The 23413-nt window shown below is 59.1% G+C and overlaps 1 protein-coding gene across 5 annotated transcripts in view; it reads left to right on the top strand.

The window, feature by feature from the left end:
* The first annotated feature begins 253 nt into the window (after positions 1–253).
* The window catches only part of FRMD6 (FERM domain containing 6), a 39459-nt gene continuing 16299 nt past the window's right edge, over positions 254–23413 (top strand). For 3 of the 5 annotated variants that reach the window (XM_076345768.1, XM_076345767.1, XM_076345765.1), the window contains exon 1: positions 498–726. The gene's annotated coding sequence lies outside the window, so the exon portion shown is untranslated. Of the gene's footprint in view, positions 419–497; positions 727–20251; positions 20288–23413 lie in introns of those variants that run through there. The other 2 variants (XM_076345764.1, XM_076345766.1) reach the window with 2 other exon arrangements.

Raw genomic sequence — 23413 nt, 5'->3', positions numbered from 1 at the left:
GTGGTGTTTAAATTCTCTATCTCATGGTTTTAGACTCAGGAAATGTGATTACACATCTGTCATTATTTTACTCTTCTGTGTTGATGGCTCGTATTAAACAAACCACATTCCTGCATTGCTTAGTAATCTCTGCTGTTCCCTTTCCTCGCTGAGGAGACAAGTCCCAGCTTGACATCAATGTACCTGTTGATCAGAGCTCCACTGTTAACCAACCGGCAGAGCTGTGTAGTCACCAGCTGCGGGGAGCGTTTGCACCACCGGCCTCTTTTCTCCAGCTTGCTGCAACTTTGCATCCCCCTTTTTTCCTAACCATCATTTGGCCGAAGAGCAGGAGGAGCCGGGCGAGATCCACACCCCGCTGAGACCCATGTGTTTCTCAGAAAGGTGCTCGAGCCTTCCCCCGTCTTCCACCGAGCAGGTAAGAACATGTGCTTTAGGGTTGGACACCAGTCAAAAAAGGGTAGGTACCTCCGAGCAGAGCACGATTCCCAGGAATCCTGGTGCCTCACCAGCCCAGGAGGACGTGGAGAACCCCACGGTCCCACCGGCTCCCAGGGGATGGGCTCCCGTCAGCCACGCAGGAGGAACTTGCCTTGAAGCATCCCACCTCTGCAGGGACACTGAGCTTTTCTCTTGGTGGTTTTATCTTCCAGCTCTGCTGAGATACCCCTGAGTTCACCATGGAGCTGCTGGAGGAACCCGACTCGTAGATGTTCCCAGCACCAGGTAGGAAAATGAGTGCCTGTTTTTAACGGCATTGGGCTGCGGGAGGGAAGGGAAAGGTGGTGCAGATGGTGACCTGGTGCTCGAGGGGCCATCTTAGCTGGCTCCCAGCCGAGCCGTGGGCTGCGGCGTTGACTGAGAAGTGCCTGTCCGTGCGTTACCTGTGGCTTGCGAACGGTTGTAAATGCTTTCCAGCTGCTGGTAACTCAGCAGAGGATCTCAGGGCAATTGTGGTGTTACCAAGCTTTGTCTTCTCCTGGTGAGGACACGGTTGGCCAAGCATTGGTTGGGGCCACGTTTTCCTTTATCACGGCATTTTGGCACAAGAACTGTGCCGGGAACGGCGCAGGTCCCTGGGGATGCTTGTGGATGATGGTGCTGTCTCGGGAAAACCTGAAGCTCCTGGTGCGATGCCGTTCGGCTGGATCTGCTCGGTTTTCCCTCGGTTTTGTTTGCACGATCTCCGGCGGTTGCCTGCGCCAAGCCCCAGATTTCTCCCGTCCTGGCAGCTGCCGGAGGGGGAAGGGCTGGGGTGGAGGCGATATGCTCCCCGGCCACAAGCCCACCATGTTTTCACCGGGACTGATTTCCATGGGGGAAGCGAGGCTGGCGCAGCATCGCCCTGTTCTTGGCCAAGCGCCTCGGAGACGAATCCATTTGTTTTAAAATAACTCCTTTTGTTCTCCGCCATGTGAGATCCCGGGGCGTTTTTCTCCATCAACCCCTACAGGACAAGAAGGGAAGGTCCCGGTAAAGGGGGACCGGAATGAAATGGCGGTGGGAGCGGGAGGGCAAGGCACGGCGTGGGCAGCGGGACCGCTCCTTGCCATGGGAGGCTGGGCGGAGGGCCTGGGGCGCCGCCGGATTGCCGTCCCTGGGGGCTGCCAGAGGATACCATCCCTGGGCACCTCCGGAGGATTGCTGTCCCTGGGCTCCTCCGCTCCCACCCGCTGCGCCCCAGCAGCCAGGAGGAAGCCGGTTCCCTTGGCACAGGGCACCGAGGGCTTGCTCTTCCCCCACCCAGCCACCCAAGGGTGCTCTTGGGGAGTGGGTGCAGCGCTCTGCCTTAGGGTCAAGGTGGGAGCGATGGCAGGTCCCTCATGCATGCACCATAACCCGGGAAATGAGCTGGGGTTGCAGATTGCTGGACTATTAAGCTGCTTGTAGCTTTGGTTTTTTTATGTACGTGGCAGACGTGGCTTGGGTGTTTTTGGCAGGCATCACCTCTGGATTGCCCAAACCATCATGACATGGAGAGCTGATGCTCGGGCTTCCTTCTGGCCACGGGGATCGGTAGGCCGGGTGTCTTGCTGACTGTGCCATTGCGGTTTCAACCCCTCCTTGAAAGCCTGGTGGCAATGGGGGGGGGTCCTCCCAGCTGCCCCATGGGGACCCTGCTCCCCTGGCCAGGGGCCTCGCCTGGATGTGGCACTGGGGCCAGGGCAAAGGATGGGGCAGGGGAAAGCACCAGCACCCCACGGTGATCCAGCAGCGTGGTGCTGGGTGCGTTGGGTCACCCGGTTTGAGGACGGGAGTTTAGGAGCACTTTACGGCTCGCTGCTGACCTTTGCTTCTTTGAAAGCATCTGCAAGGTGTGAGGCCGGCACCGACGCCAGCAAACTCCTCCCGTCCTGGTGAAACACGGGGCCGGGTGCTCTCGGCAGGCAGAGCATCTCGGGAGGAACGCCTGTAGGACGGCTCTTTTTAAACAATTAAGAGCTGCTCCAGCTCATTTCCTTCCATGCCCTCGCAGAGAAAATCAGCTTAATTAGCAGTCTTAGTGAATAATTAATTTTCTCGAATTTTTTTGATAGCTTCTTTAAAGCGAGAGGAGGGAACAAGCTGCCAGTGAGCGGCTCCCGGCACCGCCGTGGCTCTGCCCATTAGCCGGTGCCCGCAGACCCCGAGACCCATTTGCTCCCTTGTGATGGGTGGTGGAAACAGCCAAAAAATGGGCTGAGAAGGGACCAGCGGCACAGACCTGTTTTCCAAGCACTTTTCCATCCCTGGCATCCCATGGAGATAAATGCAGCGTATCGATGCCCTGGCAGAGCATGGACATGTGGCTCTAAATCCTGCTGCCCCCCTTGATTAGCCAGCCTATAGAGAGGGGTTTGAGGCTCCCTGGCCATAAAAATTGGGTTTATTTTTGCTTTGGCTCTCTGCTTTTAATAACAGGAGGGTCTGCTGTTGTTTAGACCTGAGCGGAGAGGCTTTAATTACTACTTCTGTGCCGAGAAGGATGTAAATATGGACTCGGGGAAGCCGCGAGGTTATTAAAGCGAAAAGGCTGTAATTGCTGTGCCCCTCCCTCTCCATCAGATTTTCCTCTCTCTCCGGTTTGGAGAGGACCGGCTGATCCAGTCAGGCTGTCTCCGGCCATGGGTTGCAGGCTCTCCCCGGGGAGCCCGCCGGCAGGGAGGGGACATCATATCCAGCCAGCACCCACCCGAGTCAGGGCTTCCGTCAGCCCAACCCGCAGCAGAGAGGGAATCGGAGGAAAACGCCGTAGGACCCCCGATTTTTGGCATGGCCACCCAGAGATGTTTGCAGTTTGAGGAGCAGGGCAAGCATTTTGGGTGGGTTTTCCTTGGAGAGATCCTTTTGCAGTTAAAGAAACTCCCAGCCCAGCTGTAAACAGCCGCCCTTGGTTGCAAGCAGTCCTATGGCTTTTTTTTTAACTCGTATCTTTGATTTCATTTAATAATGGATGAATTATCAGAAATATGTGCTGGCAGGGAGCCCGGGTTTTGTCAGGAGGCGAGAGACTTCAGTAATGCATTGGTTGAAAATATTTTTTAGAAAAAGAGAGCGACAACAAATAGAAAAAAAAAGAAAGTAAGTTTGTGCCAAAGCCTCCAGGGGTGGGAAAAATCCAACTCGACTGCAGAACTTTTTCTCTCTCTCTTTTTCTTCATGCCTGTGCAGAGGGTGGGACTCCTCTCACCTAACTCAGCCGTCTCAAACAACAGTGTCAGCTAAACCCGGTCCCCAGCGGGTCGGAGGGGGGAGATGGGAGCTGTGCTCCCCCCCCCGAGGAGCCCCGTCTTCTCCGAAACCTCTGGCACAGCCCCTTGGAAATGGGGGTGCAGAGAGGTGACGCCCCCCAGCCTCAGGCGATGCTCTCGACCGCCTCTAAACCTGCGCCCCTCTCCTTGCCATGCACCCAAATACTGCATCCCCCCGCCATGCCCCCCCCCCCCCCAACGGGGCAGCACCCCAGGGAGCAGGGTGGCGAGGGGGACCTTCGCCCCGCGGCCGGAGCCTGTGGGGTGAAGCAATCGTGCCCTGTCATCGGGCAGGAACGAGGCGAAGCCGGGGCACGCGGGAGCGGAGGGGAATGCAGTGCCTCCCCGCCAGCATGCACCGACACGCCGGGCGGCACGGCTGCCGGTGCCGGCACTGCCTCCCTGCCAGGGTCCCTGCTCGGTAAAGGGTTCAATCCATCCCTTCAAAGCCATCCCTTTGGTCACCGTGCTGGCTCTGGACGTGCTTGCCGGCCCCAAGGTTAGCGTTTGGGACCCCCACGCTGGTGGTAACGTCTTCTTCTCCCACGACCGCGGCGGCTTTGGCTGTGCAGAGGGGGATTTCCCACCCGCCCTGCACTTGGCCAGTTTTAAGGTGAAAATAGGGAGGCAGGGAGCTGCATCCAAAAGGCCTGGCTCCGTTCGAGCTGCTTGCACCCGCCGGGGAATCTGGCTTCATTTCCCTCGAGAAAACGATTTCTCTCCTGCAAAGAAAGCAGCGCCTGCGTGAGGCAGGTCCCCGCGGGGATGCTCGGGCCCCGGCAGGTCTGGGTTTGGTGCCCGCAGCCTGGCCGCGTGGCCAGGGCAGGAGATGTGCCCGCACCAGATTTCAACCCACTCTTTGCAGACTGAGTCAGAGTGAGTCAGCCCTCTGGATTGCTCTCCCGCTGCCCCTGAGCCAACCCAGCACATTTATTAGTTAATTATTTTTCATTTCCTCCTCCTCTCTTTCCTTCCCTTTGCAGCAAGCCCTCTCCCCCGTCTCGCCTGCCCCTCTCTCAAAGCAAAGAGGCGAAGCAAACCCCCGTACTCCAGGGACCTCCACCCCGTAAGCACTCCCAGCACCGCCCCCCCCCCCCCCGAAAGCATCACCCTTGGGCTTGGCTTCCCGCAGAGAGGCCCCGGGACACTGGCTCTTGGTCCCCTGTCCGTGCGATGGTTGGCAGACAGGATCCCCGCTGCTCCCAGAAGGAGATGCCGGGGTCTCTGCCAGCCTTTCCCCCACTGAGACCCACATTTGGCCCTTCAAAGAACCCCAACAATGTCATTTTTTAACTTGTTTTTCTGGCCATTATTTCCTGGCCCTTCTCAGCATCCGCATTTTCCAGCACAAGGATGCTGGCTGAGGAGCCGGTGTGCCCCGTGCCGCAGGAAGGGTGCAGGCTGTTTTTTTGGCATCCCAACGAGTTATTAGCGGAGACGGACGTGTGTTAAGGATTGCAGGGAAGAGGAGGAATGCTCAGTGGCTTTGCAAACAGCTTGTCCCTCAGGGCTGGTTTCGCTCCGTTTCCACGCTCTTCTCTGCTTTCGGGAGGTTTTATCCCTGGGGAAGTGGCCGAGCGAGGCTGTCACCCACGTGCTGGGTCCGGCAGACGAGGCAGGCGCCCAGCTGAGCCCTGCACATCGGCCAGCCTTGTCTTCCCCACGAATATCTGGGCTTTAGCTAAAAAAACTGCTAAAACCCAGGGTTGGCTAAAAAACCTGCAATCTCGCTCCGGCTGCTGGAGGAGAGGGTCTGTCCCCCGTGGGGAAGGGGATGCGGATAGGGAAGGGAGTAGGGATAGGGATGGGGATGAGGATGGAGATCAGGATGGGGAAGGGGAAGAAGAAGGGGACAGGGATGGGGAAGGGGAGCACCCTCCTGCCCACGGTGCACAGGCTGCCTGCAGTCCTGCCTGCTCGCTGGCTCATCCAGCTCAGCTAATAAGCAGGTTATCTGCTCCTCGGCTTCCCTGCCTGGGTGGGGAGGATTTTTCCAGCTCTGAGGATTTGCAACTGAGGCATGAGAAAGCAGATGGGAACAAGCAGGTAATTTTTATCCCCGTGAACTAAGCAGTGGCATTTCACTTGGAAAACGCATGAATTTTCCTGCTGTTTCCCCTGCCTTTCGTTCTTCCCCATCTTGTTCCACGCTACAAGAGGGAAGGAGAGACCTGTAGGAGTTGGGCACTTTTAATGGTGCGGGGGGTTACATCTGACAGGTAATCGGGTCCGTCTCTCTCTCATCTCTGCTGGAAAAAAGATCTCAATTTCTTTGGCTTTGCTGATTAAAGTTTAATTACCTTGAATGCAAACAATTTATCAAAGGAACACAGATTTTTGTGAAGTTCACGCGTAGCCTGGGAAGCAAAGTGTTTATCGAGTGTTCCTCTGAGGAGGGTCTGCTCAGTGTAAGGCCAAGCGTTTGGGCAGAGGCAGGGAAAAAAATACCTTTGCTTTTTCCCAAATGGTTTCTCCCCCTGTGAAACATCTCCCCGAGCACTTGACAGCATCGTGCAGCCAATTTTACAAGTGACTTACATTTTCCTGGTCTTTGGGTTCGCAAACCTGTCGCTGGGAATTGCCCAGACTGGGGAAAAATGGGGCCTTTGCTGGTTTTCCATGTTCTTTGTGTAAGTTCATGTGCCGGGAGAGCTGATTGCAAAACCAGTCCCAGAGTCAGGGAGACAAAAATGCAGGTGTTCACACTGCACTCGGCACGCCTCTTCTTTTTTTGGGGGGGTGGTTTAATTTCTTTATCTTGCTTACCTTTCCTAAAGATGCCTCTTTAAGCCCTGAGCAAGACTTGCTGGGCTGCCAGCAGCATTAGCAGGGCTGACGCGAACTATCTGCTCCCCCAAAATCAAAGGGAATGGCAAGGCGGGAACTCAACTTTGAGCATAAGAAAGTAGCCTGTGCTATGAAAAAGCATCTCAGGTTTGCATCCCAATGAATTTAAAGCAGCTCAATGGCTGAGCATTGCTGAGCAGGGGTCGTTACCGCCGTGGCTTTTACTTACTGCAAGCCCAGGAGACCCCAGTGCCACAGCTGGCCCCACCGCGATGGGGCTTTGAAGATGGAGGGGAAAGGACCGCTCCGCACAATGCTCCCCATTAAAGCCCCTGGAAATAGAAAACAACATAAATGACGCCGTGTTTCCTGCCCTTCCCAAAAACCCCAGGTGCAGCGTTTCCGAAGCCGCCGGAGGACCGTGGGTTGACCCTGTATTGGTCGTCCAGCTTCTCCCCAGCCTCTTGCAGGTGGGCGCAGGTACAAGATGCTCGGGGGCAGCCAAACCTCGCTGCTAACCCCAACCCAGGGAACGCAGGCCGTGGACATAGTTTAACCCCAGCACCGGCACAAGGGTGCTGCTCCCCGAGAGGCAGCGGGGCGCCTCGGGCACGGCACCCACCGGGCGAGGGGCGGCCGGGCGGCCTGCCCCGGAGGAACCAGACGCTCCCAACAGCAGATAAAAGGGACGGCGCTGGCTGCCAGCTCGTGGAAAGTCCCAGCTCGCTCCTCGCCGCCCAATCTTCTCACCTCGAGCTGTTTGCAGTCATCTTCTCCCCAATTAGCATAAGCAAAGCTAAGCTGGCTGGATGCTGTCTGCAAGCTCTTTTTTTGATTGCACTAAGCTGCTGCTCCTATTGGTATTTGAGGCTATTTTTAATGCTCTTTCCTACTCCACCGTGCCACCTAAAGCATTACCAGTAGCGACGAGGCCAGCCCGGCACGTCTCGGCTGCCTGTGCGGGCAGACAGACGCGTCCCCGTGGCCTTTCATCAGGCGGGCAGCGGCAGCGGCGGCGGCATCGCTGCCAGCAGGCTCAGCCCTGCCTCACAACCGTCACCCGGCGCTGGGTCAGCCGTGGAAACTCCTGTGCCAGCGATCCCCTGGGCTGGCGACTCATGCTAGGTGCTGCGGGAAGGATTACCTGCTTTTGCATCCCCGAACACCTGCTTTTCTAGCTCATAGCGAAAAAATATATCATCCGAGCCCCAAAACACCGCTGTACTTAGAAGCAAATGCAAAGGCATTAAAAAAAAAAAAATTGATCTGCAGAACGTTCATAACCCATTTGCATTAACACAAAGATATTATTAATTGCCAATTAGTTGTCAAACAGGACGAATGGCACCCGGCTCAAGTAGAGCGAATGCGGCCGGCCCTCTGCAACTGGAAAAACACCCGGTGGTGTGTAATTAAATGTCTCCTCTACGCTCACCCCACCCGGCTGGCCCGGGCATTGCTGCGGGAAGCTTCCCACGCCACTGGGACGGGGCAGCGCCGGGACAGGGCAGCGCCGGGACGGAATGCTGCTGGTCCCACGGATGTGTTATCCTTTCCTGGTGTCGTTGGGATCGCCCGTGGGTGAATGCATCTCCTTCCATCGCGTGCGGCGAGTGAGCTGGTGTGGGTCGGGAAGGGGCAGCACAAGCCCATGTGCTGGTGGAAGAGCTTTGAGCAATCACTGCGGAGGGTAATTGGGGTGTCTGATGGACAGGGGCAGGAGGAGGTGCAGTAGCGGCTTGGGCTGGGTGTGAAACCCAATGCAAACAAGGGCAGGCCTGGTATTTTTCATGCAACAGCTTAAGATCCAGCCCTGTCATAAACACAAACAGGGGAATGTGATAAAGCATCCGATCCTGCTCCACAGGTAGGGTTGTTTGCTGAGCTCAGTGATGGAGAAATGGAAATGGCCTTTCCTGCCTTGGAAACAGGCCTGCTTATACCTGAAAAATAGGGATTTATCCTTGGAAAAATATACCGTAAGCATTATTTTCTCTGCCTTGTTTATCTGATCACCTACTAGGATCACTGGCTGGGCCGGTGCATGTCTACAGGAGTGTCCCATACCCCTGGAGAGCTAAGGAAACCCCAGCCGAGGGACATATCGCTCCTTGGCCGTGCTGTAAAAAGGGGAAAATCCCCATCGCGGTCGAGGGCTGTTCCCTCCTGGGCTGGGTGCAGCGGCTGGGGGTCCCACCGCGGGAGGAACAGTCCTGCCCCAGCCCCCTGCACCGGTACCATCACGAAAAGGCTCTTCTTGAAACCTGAAAGCTGGCGCAGGGGCTCTGATGGAGCTGATGGAGCGCGGCCGGTCCCCGCCGGGGATGCCCACAGCCTCCCGGCACCGGAGCGTCCCCACCGGCCCAGCTGGTGGGGCGACGGGGTGGCGGGGAGAGGCAGCGCCAGCCTTCGCCGCAGGGACAGCCACCCTGGCAGAGCCGGCAGCCGCCGGCGCAGCCTGGAGGGATGCAGCCTGTGCCAGGCACAGGGGGTCCCGGCTGCTCCAGGGGATGCTGCTGCTGCTCTTACATATGGAGCATATAATTTGGGGCTTTCTGATTTTTTTAGTTTTGTTTTGGGGGGCTTTTTGGTTTCTGGGTGATGAGCCAGAGCGGCCGGCGTCAGGGTAACCCTGGGGACCCCCAGGCTCGCCGGAGCACCGCAGTGCTGGTTAGAGCCATCGTGCCCCGCTCTCACAGGCCAAATCCTTCCCTTCTTCAAGGTTAACGATGGAAAAGGGTGGGGAAGGCAGAGCTGCGGAGAGGGGCTGTGCAAGGGACAGCCATCCTACCCGACAGCTCCGGGGCCGAGCCAAGGGATGAGGGTCCCAGCAATGATGTGCAGGGGAGCTGGACCCCGCTGCGGGGAATCAGTGACTATCTGATTAAGCTAGCAAGGGCCGGCGTAAACCGCCGACCAGAGGAGATGCCATTTCATATAACGTGGCCACAAGCTGCAGCCCGGGCTGCGGGGTGCTCGGGTGCATGCAGGCTCCCAGCCCACCTCCAGCCCTTCACGGGGAGCAAGCTGCCCAGCTCCAGCCAGCGCTGCTGCCTGATCCCGGGGCGGGGGGGGGTCCGGGATGCCCCGGCCATGAGAATGCAAAGCCACCCGCCGCCGGCCGGATCCGGGGCTTGCAGACAGCCTGCTGCCTGCATCGGCAGCGCCGCTTCAGCTTTGCGGATGCGAAGTGCCGGGTCAGCACAGAGTTCTCATTATTAATTAGGCTACGGGGCAATGCAGCATCTCTCTAATCACGAGCGACCTAAAAAGAGCCGCTCCGCCAGCCGCAAGTGTGTGCTGAAGGGTCTGCGTAAATCAGGGGAGGGGGATGCACTGCCTTGCCAAATGCAATGGCAGGAGGGGTGTAAATCGGGGGGGGGGGGGGGGGGGGAGCCGGCGCGGGGGGCTCAGTTGGCTGGGATGGCTGTGCTTGGGGGCACCCCCTTCTCCTGTAAAGCGCCAAAATGAATGAACCCCATCAGAGCGAGGGGTCTAAGGGCTGCGTTTGCACAGGGAAGGGTGCAAAAAGGTGCAACGCGGGTGCCCTGTGCCAGAGACAAGCGTGGCTGGAGGCGAAGGAGGCATCTGTGCCGCCTGCCCTGTGCTTTGGAGCAGGACGGGGTGTGTGGGTCAGCCGGGATGGGGGTTATTGGGTGGGATAACGCAGGAGGACCCTGGTCCCTCTGCCCCGCGCTGGAGGGGACAGCACCGAGATCGTGGAGGGCGAGCACTGGGAGAGCTGAGCTCGCCCGTGGGGGTATGCACCCCACAGCCCGGGCAGGTTCCCAGCAGATATTAGGAGCCTGCTCAGCTGAGTTAGAAAAGCTCCAGTATTTCACAGCTGCAAGAGGGCGGGTGCTGGGGGCAGAGCCCCTGTCCCAGCCAGGCCGCCCGGTCCCCGCCGTGCCACTCGCAGCCACCCCAGCCCCAAGGTCAAGCAGCGCTGGGGGAGCAAACAGCAGCTTTGCCACAGCCTGGGGTGCGAAGGACAGGGGGGGAAATCAGCTTAATCCTGTTTTTCTGTTATACTTCGAAAAAATATATCTATATTCCAGCACGCTTTCCCCTGCCAGGCCACGGCCCCTGGCCCGGCTCGCTGGGGGCTTGGTGGGAGCAAACCCCCTCCTGCGGTCGCTCCCCGAGGGGGTCCCTGGCCCCAGGGATGCGGCTTTAGCCGCCGGCCACCCCCGCCCCAGCGTAGCAGGGTTATCCCGCGCCGGCTGGCGATGCTCTAATATTAACTTTCCCCTCCTGCCCCCAGTTCCAAAGCTGAGCGCGCTTCTCCAAAAGCCAAAAAGAGCAAAAAATACACTAATCCTAAATACAGCAAGTGCTGACAAAGCAATCGGAGCCGGCAACGGTGCTGGAAGCAGGGTTTCAGTGAGGGTGACGGTACTATTTCCCAGTCCTTTCCTGGGATTCCTGCAGCATCCTTCACCCCTTCGCCTTTGTTCAGGTAAAGCCTTGGGCAAGAAATGTTGGCACGGGGCAGTGTTGTGCAAACACAAGCCGTGGCAGGGCCGAACGAGAAACACCTGGGATTTCTCCCCCGCTGCCCGTCACCGGCTTCCAGGCACTTTATTTTTAGTATTTTCTTTAAAAAAAAAAAAACAAAAGTTCATTGGAAATAAGCGCCCTGGGGCGCGGAGGCTCTGTGCAGGCTGGCACAGTGCGAACCGCCGTAATCCCCGTCCCGACCTCCAGCTCCTGGGATGGATGAGAGTCAGGGCACTGCATTTCATGCCCCTGCATTAACGGGTGTCAGCGCTCTACTCTAAACCTGTATTTCCCAGGGCTTTATATCTGGATCATAAAAATTCAGAGGAGGGGGGAAGAAAAAAAAAAAATCACATAAAAAGAGGTAGTAGCCACAGCTGCTTTTGCTTTATTGTGCTCATATAGCTCATAAACAGCTTGGGTTTGCAAAGTGGAGAGCGCCCGGGCCAGCGGCGCGGTGCTGGCTCCTGCTGCTGCCACAGGGTGTTTACGGAGGGAACCCGCAGCCCCAAAACCTCCCGGGGATTTTTAGGGTGTCATGAAAACGTGAGCACACGTGAGAGAGGATCAGGGTTTTGCTGGTCAGGGCTTGCACCGATAACGCCCCACCTGGGGGCATGGGTGCTGCGGTACAAGTACCCCCTCCGCCGGGCACGTAGGCGAGGGCTGCAGCACCGGCTGTTGGGGTGGGACCCCAAAAAAGGGGTAGGGGGGGCTGCCGGTGTGGCACGGGGCTGGGGCATTTTTGGGGTGGCCCAGCTGGGTCCCCGAAGCTGTGGTTCCTCCCTCCCGCCCTGCACCGGCTCCCAGACGCAGCCTCGGGGAAGGGTGAGCTGGCTCTTTCCCTCCCAGTCTGCTTTAATGAAACCAGAGCCTGGGGTCCCGCCGAGCACCCCAGCTTCCTCCAGCCCAGGGGTGACTGGGGACCCCGGGGAGGGAGGGAGGGGGGTTCTCAGGGGTCTGAAAACGAGCGAACTCCCTCCTGGAGATGTAGGGCCCTGGGTTGGGGTCAGCATTGGGTCCACTTCTCCATCCGCGGGATGCCAGGGCACCCACAGCACCCAACGGTGGGTGGCCTGGGCACTACGTTCACCCCGGGGCCTCTCATCCACGTCAGCCGAAGCTGGAGGGATCCGGGATGGAAAACATCTGCTCCTCCCCGAGCAGGCTGGTCCCCGGGACATCCCCGAGCCCGACCCAGCCTCGGTGTGTCCCCCCGACCCATCTGGGTACCCCGCACGTCCCAGACGCGAGGTGAGATGGTGTAATTTCAGGGCCGTATTTTCCAGCAAGTTTAAATCCGGTGATGCTTGGAGAGGCGGCGCTTGGCCCAAGCCCTGCCCGCCCGCCCTGCCTGCGCCTGCCTTCCCACGCACCGGCTTCCCGAGGGGTACATTGCTCTTCGGGGCAGAATAACCGCACCGGGTGGAACGCTGGGGTTGATCATTTTTGGCGCGGGGCCGTGCCTGCGCCTGACTCACCATTTAAACATGTTCTTTGCTTTGTGCGATTAACAGGGAGTCGCATGTGCGAGCTGGCAGGGGAAACCCGCAGCCGGACGGAGACTGCACAGCTGCCGCTTCCCGGGGAAATAGCGTGTCTGGGAAATGTTTCCACTGAAAATTGCCCTTAAAACCAAAACAAAACGGCGCGTTTCTCTGCTGCTGGTGCTGCAGAGAAGAGAAAGAGGGCAGCGGGTGCTGGAAGCGCTGCTCTGATCTCAGGCACCCTCTGCCTTCGTGCCGGGCGATGGTCTGGCGGCAGCATCACGCCGAGAAATTCGGCGGCCGGTAATTGAAAGAGCGAGGTTGCCCCCGAAGCAGCGCCCCAGCCACCCCACTCGCCTCTGATGGGGCGGGGAGCTCCCCCCTTGCACCCCAAAGCAGCCCTTTGCGCTGGAGGGGGGGGTACCCCAAAGCTGGGGGCTTGGGGAGCCCGCGGGCTGGGAGAGCTCAGCTCATGGTGGCGGGGATCTGGGCACGCTGGCACGAGCTGCCTGAAAAATCGAATGATGCGGGCGTTGGCAGGGGAGGTGGCAGCTGCAGGCGCTGGGGGAATGCTGAGTTCCCTGGGCTTTATATATATATATGGGTGTGCGTACATATATATATGTACATACACATATACACACGCAGACGCACATGCGTCCCCTGCAAAAGGAGCAACCCAAAATACTGCCTCGGCAAATACACTGAAATAATGCACCGCAGTTTTCCAACCCCTCCAATGCATTTGCTCACTTGTCATAGGTTTATAAGGATGCTCTCGAGCCTCCGATTTTAATTCACAGCTAAATAAGTAAATAAATAGATAAGTAAAGCATTTGCTGCGACAGAGGTGAGATATTTGCAATCAGTGCCTAAAGCTGTGGGGTTTCGAGCCTTTCCCGGGCGGGGGGCCAGACGCGGTGCGCCCCTCCAGCCTCCCCTATGGGTGCTGGTGCACTTGGTGGTGATGTGTCTCCGGTGAGATGTGCCGGGGAACCGGCCGGGGTGCAAGCAAAGCCCGCGGCTGTTTCTGAGCTGGTTCCCCGGCGCTGATTCACCATGCGCCAGGCAAATGGCTCTTTTGGCCCCGGGGGGCGACGGAGCAGAGGGGGATCTCCTTGGGCTGCAGGTGGGGGTGGGATGGAGTGAGGCAGGGGGGAAGGAGAGGCACCGGGTGGAGGGGGGAGAAAAAAGAGGAGGTGGCCAGAGCGAAGGGACGTGGGGCTGCGGGGACCCCAGCAACGTGCCCGGGGAGCTCAGCTGCAGCAGGCTGGGTCCTGCATGCCATTAATTAAATACAAAGGGATTAACAAGCTATTTGTGAGAACCCATTAGATAAATATTAGCCAAGCTACGGATCCTCGTGGAGGCCTGCTCAGTCCATTTCTTAAAAATAAATTTGCATTTGGTCGGGCATTTAAAGGATGCTGCGGCTGCTTCAAAAAGCAGAGTAAATTGCACAAATCCTGCCCTGCACCGCCGGCACCTTTGGAACCCTTCGTGCGAGGCGCCTGGTTCGGTCCAGCCCCGACACCCCAGCGCCTCGCAGTCGCCGGGGCGGTTTTAGGCTGTGACGGCCGCTGTGTCGGTGACCCTGGCTGGGAGCGGTTCCCAGCCCCAGCTCCGGCAGCCGCTGTCTCCAAAGGGGGTTTTCATCCCCCCCGTGATGCAGAGCCCTGACAAGGGCTGTTTGCACCGGCCCCGTAACCCCTCGGGGCGTAAGAGCGGGGTTAGATGGATGTCCCCAGCTGCCCCGGGGTACCCGAGCACGGAGGGCGGAGGGATGCTCAGGATGAGCCCATCGTACATGATGGGGTGCAAGGGGGCTCTGCTTTGCCCCTGCCTCGTGCCCACCGGCACCGCGCGGGCTCCCGGCCCCTCTCCCCCTTGGCATCTGTCTGTCCCCCCGCCGAGCAGAGCGCTGACCTTGGCTGGGGCTGGTGGGAAGCCACGGCAGCACAAACACCACTTCACAGCGGCGGTAAATCATTGATAGGTGGGTGACGGATACATGGGGCCACGGCCAAGCTCCTCGCCGCCTCGGGCTCCCTGGGGTGCTTTGTCCCTGGGGCTGGCGGAGGTGGGGGGGACAGGTGGCCTCAGCTGGCTTTTCCCTGCTGCAATCCTGCGTATTTACGGAGCACGAGGCCAGAGTCCCGTTTCCCTGCGCAAAGAGGTGCCCGCCTGCACCCTCGGCTGCCCACCCTCCCTGGGGATACAAACAGCATCATCCACCTTGCAAAGCATGCCTAAAACCTGCGCTGGCAACAGGCAGCTGCGGGTTGTTTTAAACCATGCTGTGCAAAGAAAAGCATCTCCCTGGCGTGCTGGGGCAGCCCCGGGGCACGGCACTGGGGACGGAGGCGAAGCTGAGCCCGCGCTGCCCCGTGCAACGGGGCCTTTCGCGTCCTCCTGCATTGGAGTTGTGGCTGGTTTAAATATATTTATGTCGAGAGCATAATCTAACAGGCTTAGGGCACGAGGGTGCAACTGGAGTCGCTCCGGCAGAGGAAGCGCGTTGGAGTATGTCCAGTTCCCCCAGTGCAAATGGGAGGCCGGTCCCTGACCTCTCGTGCACAATTCATTCCTGATGTCGCTGCAGTTTGCACAGGGACAGAGCAAGCCCAGCCCCGCTCCCCTACCCCGCTCGGCGCTGGCCCCTTATCCTGGCTTTATCCCGGAGCGGCGCTTTCCCCTTCCCCTCCGCTCCCGGATCAGGTTTGCAGCCAAACGTGCGGCTTTGTAACTCCGTTCCCGGAGTTCGCCCTGCGGAGAGGTTAGCTGACTTCTGCAAGCTCGTAATCAAAACCCGCTGGCCAAGGGCTGCGATGGAAAGCACGTGCACACCGGTAAGCACCGAGCGGGGAGCCGGATCGCCGGGCTGCCAGGGGTGGGATGAACCTCCCGTGCCTCCCTCCTCTGCAGGATCCTGATGGGTGCCCCAGGCCCCTGCAGGCTTTCACCACCCAAATTGCACGAATCGCATTTATTTTTCGGCAGAGAAATTCAAAGACCAGTTTTCCTCCCGCCCCACCATGCTGGTGTGGATTCTCTGACGTCTTGTAGCATTGGGGCTGCTGGCAACCCCCCGGGGGAGCCCTTGCTGGGGTTTCTCTCCTGTTTTGGGGGACAGGAGCAGCCCTGAGACGTCTGCCCCTCTGTCAGATGTGATTGAAGTCAGCCGAGCGGCTCTGAAGCTCGCCGAGGGACGCCAGCAAGCAGGCACATAGGCAGGCTAAAAATATTTCCCCGCTTCTGTGATCTTTCCTCCCCGTCTGCCCCTCCCCGCCGGCCGCTGCCTTTCCTGCTTTATAACACATTTCCACGGGCTTTTCAGGAGCTCAGGCAGGCTGAGAGCAAACCCTGGGAATAACCCCTAGGCCCAGAGCCTCAAAAAGCCCCTTTAGGGTCCTGGAAAAGGGAACAGATGGGGGACGGGACGGGGGGCATGGGCTTTTCTGCCGGGGGGCTGCAGAGATGCCGAGTGCAGCCTGTGTTTCGCCATGCAATGGGCCGGGGGGGCTGCAGCAAAGCCAGACCTGCCCCGTGGCAAGTCCTTGCCCATCTCGCCCCAGGTTTATCAATAACTTGGTAATAAAACCCAGCTCGGGGTCCTGGGCCAGGCAAGGAGCTGGGGGTCCGGTGGGGGAAGGCGATCCCACCTTTCCATCCAGCCATCCCGAGGAATCTTACAGGCTGTAATCGCATCCGGCTGCTGTGACTTGATGTTAAAGAGGATCCTGGGTTATAGGCAGCTGTAAATACTGTGGGGTAGATTAGCAGAATATACTGTATCAGCACTACTGGCGGAGCGGCAGGCAGGGGGGGGCTGCCTCCCCGCCGGGATGCACGCTTAGATTTTCCTGATGTTTCCAAAACTTGTGTATTCAGGCTGGATTTTCTCTCTTTCCAGCCGCGTTTGACTTAGATCTCATGAAACCCCTTTTTATTTTCATCCTTGCTGACTTCCCAGGCAAAGAGAGAGGATATCGGGGTAAACAGGGAGATTTGGGGTTCCAGTTAAATATACGAACACCCCCTCCGGACAAAACCTGATGGCAGCACCCCCTCTGCCAGCATCCCCCGGGTCCCCGGTGCGTGGGATGGCTGGGGAGCCAGGGCTGGTTCCCCGGCGCTGATGGCTGCGTGTCACTGCCGGTCGCTCCGACACACTCGACGGGTCGTCCTGCTCTCGGCCACCACCCGGGCACTGATGGGTCCGGTGTTGTGTGTCCCCCCCCCGCCCCGTCACTGAGCTGGGGTGTCCCCAGGCCACCCCCCTTTCCCTGGGGCCAGCCGGGGATGCTTGGCACCATCCAGTGCTGGCTGCTGCACGCTGGGTACCGGCTTTCCCAGCTCGCTGGCGGTTCAACTGGGATGGACTGGGCTGGATGGAGTCGGGGCTGTCGGGGGGGTCGCTGCCCCGGGCAGGTACACCCAGGCAAATAGCAAAGCGGGGCAGCATCGGGGCAAAAACCCTGAGGAGGGGTCCTGACGCATGCCCAGGCACTTAATCATAAACCCAGTTAAAGTGTAGGCTTGCTTGTGTCTCTGTGAAATGGGTATTTCTGGCACAAAATCAGATGGCGTTCTCCTAAAGGACGCAGCAAACGCCACGGTTTGACCGGAGGAAGCGCCTTCTCGCCGGCACGTGGCTCGGGTCCCTCCGTCCCAGTTGCTCCCATGCTGGGGGGACACACGCGTCCGCCCCAGCCTGGACGGGGAGGGAAGGAAGAGCTCCCTTGGAAATCCCCCGTGAAATGCAAGAAACAGAGCAAGGTCCAGCTCCTCGCTGGAGTTTATAGCAACACGCCGGCTGTTGTGGCTCTGCGCCGGGGTTTCTTTATTTATTTTCTTCCCCTTATGGGCTGAGAAACCATCCGGGGCCCGAGCACAGCCCGTTCACAGTAGCTGGGATTTGTTTTCCTATCTGGTTCAGGGAAGAATTTCTAAACCTCAGCTGCAGCCGGAGCCCGGGCCCTGATGCCATGCCAGGCGTCGTCGAGCAGTGGTGACACCCCTGTCCCCAAACGCACCCCACAAGGCTCGCTGCCTGCCCTCCTGAAAGCCGAGCATCGCCGGCGGACACCGAGGTCCCCGTGCCGCCGGTCCAGGGTAAATTTTCCTAGCAGGATGTCCTAAAAATCACCCGGGTGGATGCTGAGCACCGTCAGCGAGCTCCCCTTGGGTCGGCACGGCCCCAGGGGATTTTTAAATGATCCCCCGTAAGAGCGTCAGCCCTTGGGAAAGGGAGCAGGGTGCTGAGACCCGGATGGATTGAGCTGTTACCCTGTTGCTTTGTTTATAATTTTCATCCCATTAGCAAACTCACAGGGAAACTATGTATGAGATAAGAGAGCTCGCACGTTTGTGTGACCACCCCTGCCAGTAACAATGCGGTTATTGAAATGCTGGGATGGAGGATACTCGGCTGGTGATAATGCAGGATCGCAGTGAACAGCTGCTATTTCCCGTCCTCTTCATATAAATATATCTAGTGCGAGAAAAATCTGTATATTTTATGTGAATGGTATTTTCACAACACCTTATTTTTTTTGTGTGAGATAAGCCTAGCAATGCAATTAGCTCAGTTAAACCTTGTCCAAAAAATAAAAAAAAAAAAAAGAGTTCCATTTATTACATTTTCCATCTGTGTTTCCGCTTCTTGGGGTTTTGAGCAAGATTAATTCCAGAATTGTTGAAGAGAAATGTCACCAGAGTCTTTGGGCTTTTCCTTTCACGAGGAGGAGAGGCAGACCGGACACTGGCTGACGTCCATCTTTCCGAGCTCTCCCCACGTCGGAGCCTGGGGCGGCTCATGCCGAGCGCGGCTTTTCCCGGAGACTGTCCTCCGGCCATGAGAGCATCTCCCGTCGATACGAGACACGGCATTTCTCTTAGGCTATATAACAGCATTAGCATACGTGCCATCCACGTACATGTTTATATATCGCCTTGCTGGTATTCAAGAGCTCTTCCTGCTGCTTTATTTAGCTTCTGCGGCAAGGCAGGCGCTGCGTTACTGTATTTCTGTATTGCACGAGGCCGGGGGGGGGGCGGGGGGGGGTGCGAGCGATGGGGCAGGGGCCGTGCAGGACACGCTCAGCAGGACTGACTCATCCCCCTCAGCAGCACACAAAGCGACGGGGCCGTGTCCCGCTTGCGCCCTCCCCGACCCCTAAAATGTTTTATGAGTTGGGTTAAACGAGCTGAACGGCAGCTCTGCCACGCGCCTGGCCTCTACCTGGCTATCCCCCTGTGTTATCTGCGGGAGGGGTGTTTCCAGAGTGAATTTGGGGAAAAAAAAGACATTTCTGGGTGGGGTGGTGGTCCCCGCTCAGCCACGACGCTGCCCGTGCCCTCGGCTGCGGTGGCATTCGGCACGGGTGGCTTCGCGGGGACTCGGCACAACACAAGCAGGGGCGAGCTGCCGGGTGGAAATGCTCTCCGAATTTCACATGGCATGGATAAGAGCACGAGAGCGAGCCCAAAGCCGAGGGTTTTCCAGTCCCAGCTCTGCCGAAAGCCAGGCTGGTTTTTTCCATGAGGAGAGCAGCGTGTTGGATTCCCACTGCTGGTACCACGCACTCGCATAATGTAATTACCCAGCACAATCTGTTGAGCTGCAAACAGATTTCAGAAATGAGTGTCAGGGTATTCGCAGCAGAGCTGCTCTTTATTTAGGTCTGGGAACAAGCGGCTGCTCTCTCCCAGAGCCTCGTAGAGACTGCGGGGGCAGAGCCGGCCTCGCAGGTCATCCCGAAAAATGCCTATAGACACTTAAAAGTGAGGAATAAATAACTACTCCAAAAACAATCTCACCAGATGGCACTTCTGAAGAAGGAGCAGCTCGGAGATGCTTTGCTGCTAATTTATGGTGCTGCTGCTGCTGCTGCTATTGCCGTCCTGGGTCACCTCCGGAGAGAGACCCGTGTGTCCATTAGCTCCGTCACGTGCGCTGAGCGGCGGCTGGCCGCCACACGAACGAGCCCAACTCACCTTTGATCCAGCTGCCAGGACATCAGCGGAGGCTTTAAGGGGAACAGGATTTGGCCGTAATTCTGCTCCTGCCTCAACCCGACTCCCAAGTACTGGGCTTAATATGTCAGCGGCACAGCCAGGGCTGGGGATGCTGAGCTGGGTGCAGGGGGTGCTTGGGCTCCCCTCTCCAGGGATGCTTGTGTCCCCACGGGGGACATGTGAGTCCCCTCCCCGGGAGATGCCCAGGTCCCCCCAGGAGGATGCTCAGCTCCTCTCCGTGGGTATGTTCGGGTGGGTATATTCTCTGGGGACGGTACATTCTCTGGGGAGGCTTGGGTCCCCTCCCGGGAAATGCTCAAGTCCCCCAGGGACGGTGCCCGTGTGCCCTCCCCGGAGGATGCTCAGGTCCCTTCCAGGGCGGGTTCGCGTTCCCCCAAGGGAACACGGGACCCCCGGGACCGGCTCGGGGGGATGCCCGACTTGCCGCGTCCCCTCCGGGAGAAATGCTCGGGTCCCTTCGCCGGGGCCGGCGAGGCGCTCGGGTCCCTCCGGGGCTGCTCGGGTCCCCTCCCCGGGGCTGCCCTCCCGCCCGGGGCCGCCCGGTTCCTCCCCCCCCCCCCCCCGGCTGTCCCGGGGACCCCGCTCAGGCGGGAGGCGGCGCCGGTGCCGCTCGGGGCGGTGCGGCCCGGGAAGGGGCGGGGGCGGCGGGCTGGGCTGGGCTGGGCTGGGCACGGCTCCGCTCGGCTCGGCTCCGCTCGGCTCGGCGCGGCTCGGCAGGCAGCGCGGTCCCCGGAGCCGCAGGTAGGTGCGTTCCCGGCGCCCCGCACCGCGCTCCCGGCCCGGCTTAGCCCGGCCCGGGCTTAAGCCCGGCCCGGCTCGCCTAGGCTCGGCTCGGCTCGGCGGAGCTGCCGCGTTCCCGGCCCGGCGCGGCCCCCCCCGGGGCTGCCGCGGGTGGGCCCGGCGTGGGGTGGCGTGGGGTCGTCTCGGCTGCTTGTTGCGCTTGGGGGATGAGTTGGTGCCGGAGAAGTGCGAGAGGCTCCGGCTGCAGGAATGCGAGTCATTTCCTCCGCCCGCCCGCGGGGAGGTGAAGGCGAACAGCGGCCGGGCTGCTCCGCCGGACCTCCGCCCGCCCCCGCCGCCGCCACGGCCCCGCCGCCGCCCCCGCCACGGCCCCGGCCCCGGCCCCGCCGCGCCCCGCCCGCCCCTCGCCCGCGGGCTCTGCGCGCCCCGGGGTCACGCTCGCCCACGGCACCCCTTGCTCGCGGGTCACACTCGCCCACGGGTCCCCTCGCCCGCGGGACCCCTTGCTCGCGGAGCACGCTCGCCCACGGGTCCCCTCGCCCGCGGGACCCCTTGCTCGTGGAGCACGCTCGCCCGCGGGACCCCTTGCTTGCGGGTCACACTCTCCCACGGGTCCCCTCGCCCGCGGGACCCCTTGCTCGTGGGTCACACTCTCCCATGGGTTCCCTCGTCCGCGGGACCCCTTGCTCGTGGGTCACACTCTCCCATGGGTCCCCTCGTCCGCGGGACCCCTTGCTCGTGGAGCACGCTTGCCCACGGGTCCCCTCACCCATGGGTGACACTCACCAGTAGGTACCCTCACCCACAGGGACCCTTGCTCATGAGTCGTACTCACCAGTGGGTCACACTCACCGACGGGTCCCCTCGTCTGCAGGACCCCTCGCCCCTGGGTCACGCTGGCCCACAGATCCCCTGGCCTGTGGGACCCCTCACCCCTGGGTCACACTCACCCACGGATCCCCTTGCCCCTGGGTCACGCTTGCCCATGGGTCCCCTCACCTGTGGGTCACACTCGCCCACACATCCCCTCGCCAGTGGGTCCTCTTACCCATGGGTCACTCTCACCCGTGGGTCGCCTTGCCCGTGGGTCCCCTTGCCTGTGGATAACACTTGCCCCTGGGTCACCCTCACCCACAGATCCCCTCACCCGTGGGTCACACTCACGCAGGGGTCCCATCACCCGTGGATCACACTCACCAGTGGGTCCCTTTGCCCATGGGCCACAATTGCCAGTGGGTCCCTCACCCATGGGTCCCCTCACTCGTGGGTCCTCTTGCCTGTGAGACCTCTTTTCCGTGGGTTGCATTCACCCATGGGTCCCCTCGCCCATGGGCTGCACTTGCCCATGGGGAACCCTCACCCACGGTTCCTGTCATTTGTTGGTCCTCTCACCCGTGGTCCTCTTGGCTGTGGGTTGTGCTTGCCCATGGGATCCCTCACCCATGGGTCCCGTCATCTGTTGGTCCCCTCACCCATGGGTCCTCTCATCCACGGATCCTCCTGTTTCTGGGTCACAGTCACCTATGGGACCCCCTTGTCCATGGGCCCCACTCACCCATGGGTGCCCCCACCCATGGGTTGGCCGTGGGGGTGCCGTGGCTCGGAGTGCAGGCTGATGCCTGGTAGTGCCACTAATGGTCTTCGCATCCCCGGTGGGAAACACGGAGAATCCCCGCCAGGTTCTGGAAGCGGCAAGGATAAACCCATGCAGCTCTTGAATTGGGCTTTAACTGACATCGTGCCCTCGTGGCAGCGAGGAAATCGGGGCTGAGGTTTCCCAGGACGGAGCTGAGGTTTCCCAGGACCATGCTTGGTGTTCCCGTGTCCTTTGACTGGCGCGGGGGAGTAAGGCAGTGCCCGTCCCCGCTGTGCCCCCGGCCCCCCGCCACCTTTGCTGTCGTCCTGCAGTCCTGAATCAGCTTTTTTTTTTTTTTTTCCCCCTGCTCACGGCCGACGCGTTCCTGGTCATGAGGATTTTTTTCCCTCTAAGCCAAACTCTGCTTTTCCAGAGATGCTTCGGCGTGGCGCTGATGGACCCGGGCACACAGAGCTTTGCCGCTCTGCCTAATTCCCGGGCTGGTTTGTGTCAGTGTTTTTCCACGGGGCTCGCTCGCCCTCTCCGATTCTTGGGTAGAGCGGGGATTAATTCGAGCTCTCTTGCTTGAAAGCGATGTTGTTTCGTTTAAAACTCCCAGTCCCGAAGGCGTATTGGGGTTTGGTTATAGGTACTGGCTTTTTACTATCGTTTCGTAAAGGGGTTTCTTTTTTTTAAACTGGGTTTATTCAGGCTCTTTAAACCCAGAGTCTGTAAGCAATTATTCCATTACATGAAAGTCAGTACGCTGAAAAAGATTAATTCAGACCAGATGTAAAAATAAATGTGAATTTCAAATTAAGATGATGTCAGCTCCCTCCTGCTAAAAAAAAAAGCAGCCTTTGGACTCCAGATGGAGTACACAAATGATGGCGGTGGTTAAAATATCTGCCTGCTTGTTAATTGAGTTTTACGCTTTTTTTTTTTTTTTCTTGTCTGAAAAGCGGGCTTAGGATATTTTTCGAACCAAAAAAAAAAAAAACCCCAAAAAACTTTTCCCCGTTGCTGCTGGGGCAGGGAAGTTTATGGAGGCTCTGGCGTGGCCGAGGAGCTCTCCCAGCCGGAGAGACAAATCCCCCCTCTGCCCGCTCCAGGATTAAAAAAAAGTAACTTGATTTGGCTTCGTTTTGCCGGATCTGGAGCTGGAGGCGAGGACGCCGCGGGCCGTGGAGGGGGCTCTGGGTAGTCCAGGCGCAGTTATGTGCGTTTCGGCATAAAATGGAGCTGGTTTTCGGGCTCTCGGCTGTCTGCGGAGCGCTTCGCATCCTTTTTTTTTTTTTTTTCCTTCCCCTCCCCATGTGCACAAAGCGCTGTGCGTTCCCCGGAGCGGGGATGGGTTTGGGCGCCGATCCCACGTACAGGAGGGTGCCCGGGAGCGGGACGCTGGGGATGGGGCTCCCCAAAAGCGCTTTCCCCCAGGAAGGGAGGGTTTGCCCAGGGCTGGAGCATCTTGGGAAGGGTTTATTAAATAGGGACGTCCATGGTTTGGAAACTCGGGGCTGTGCTCTCTGCGGCGTGGGGATGCAGGACGG

This window comes from Aptenodytes patagonicus, chromosome 7 (genome assembly GCF_965638725.1).
Source record: "Aptenodytes patagonicus chromosome 7, bAptPat1.pri.cur, whole genome shotgun sequence".
NCBI classification, from domain to species: Eukaryota; Metazoa; Chordata; class Aves; order Sphenisciformes; family Spheniscidae; genus Aptenodytes; species Aptenodytes patagonicus.
This window is presented reverse-complemented; position numbering and strand designations above follow the sequence as displayed.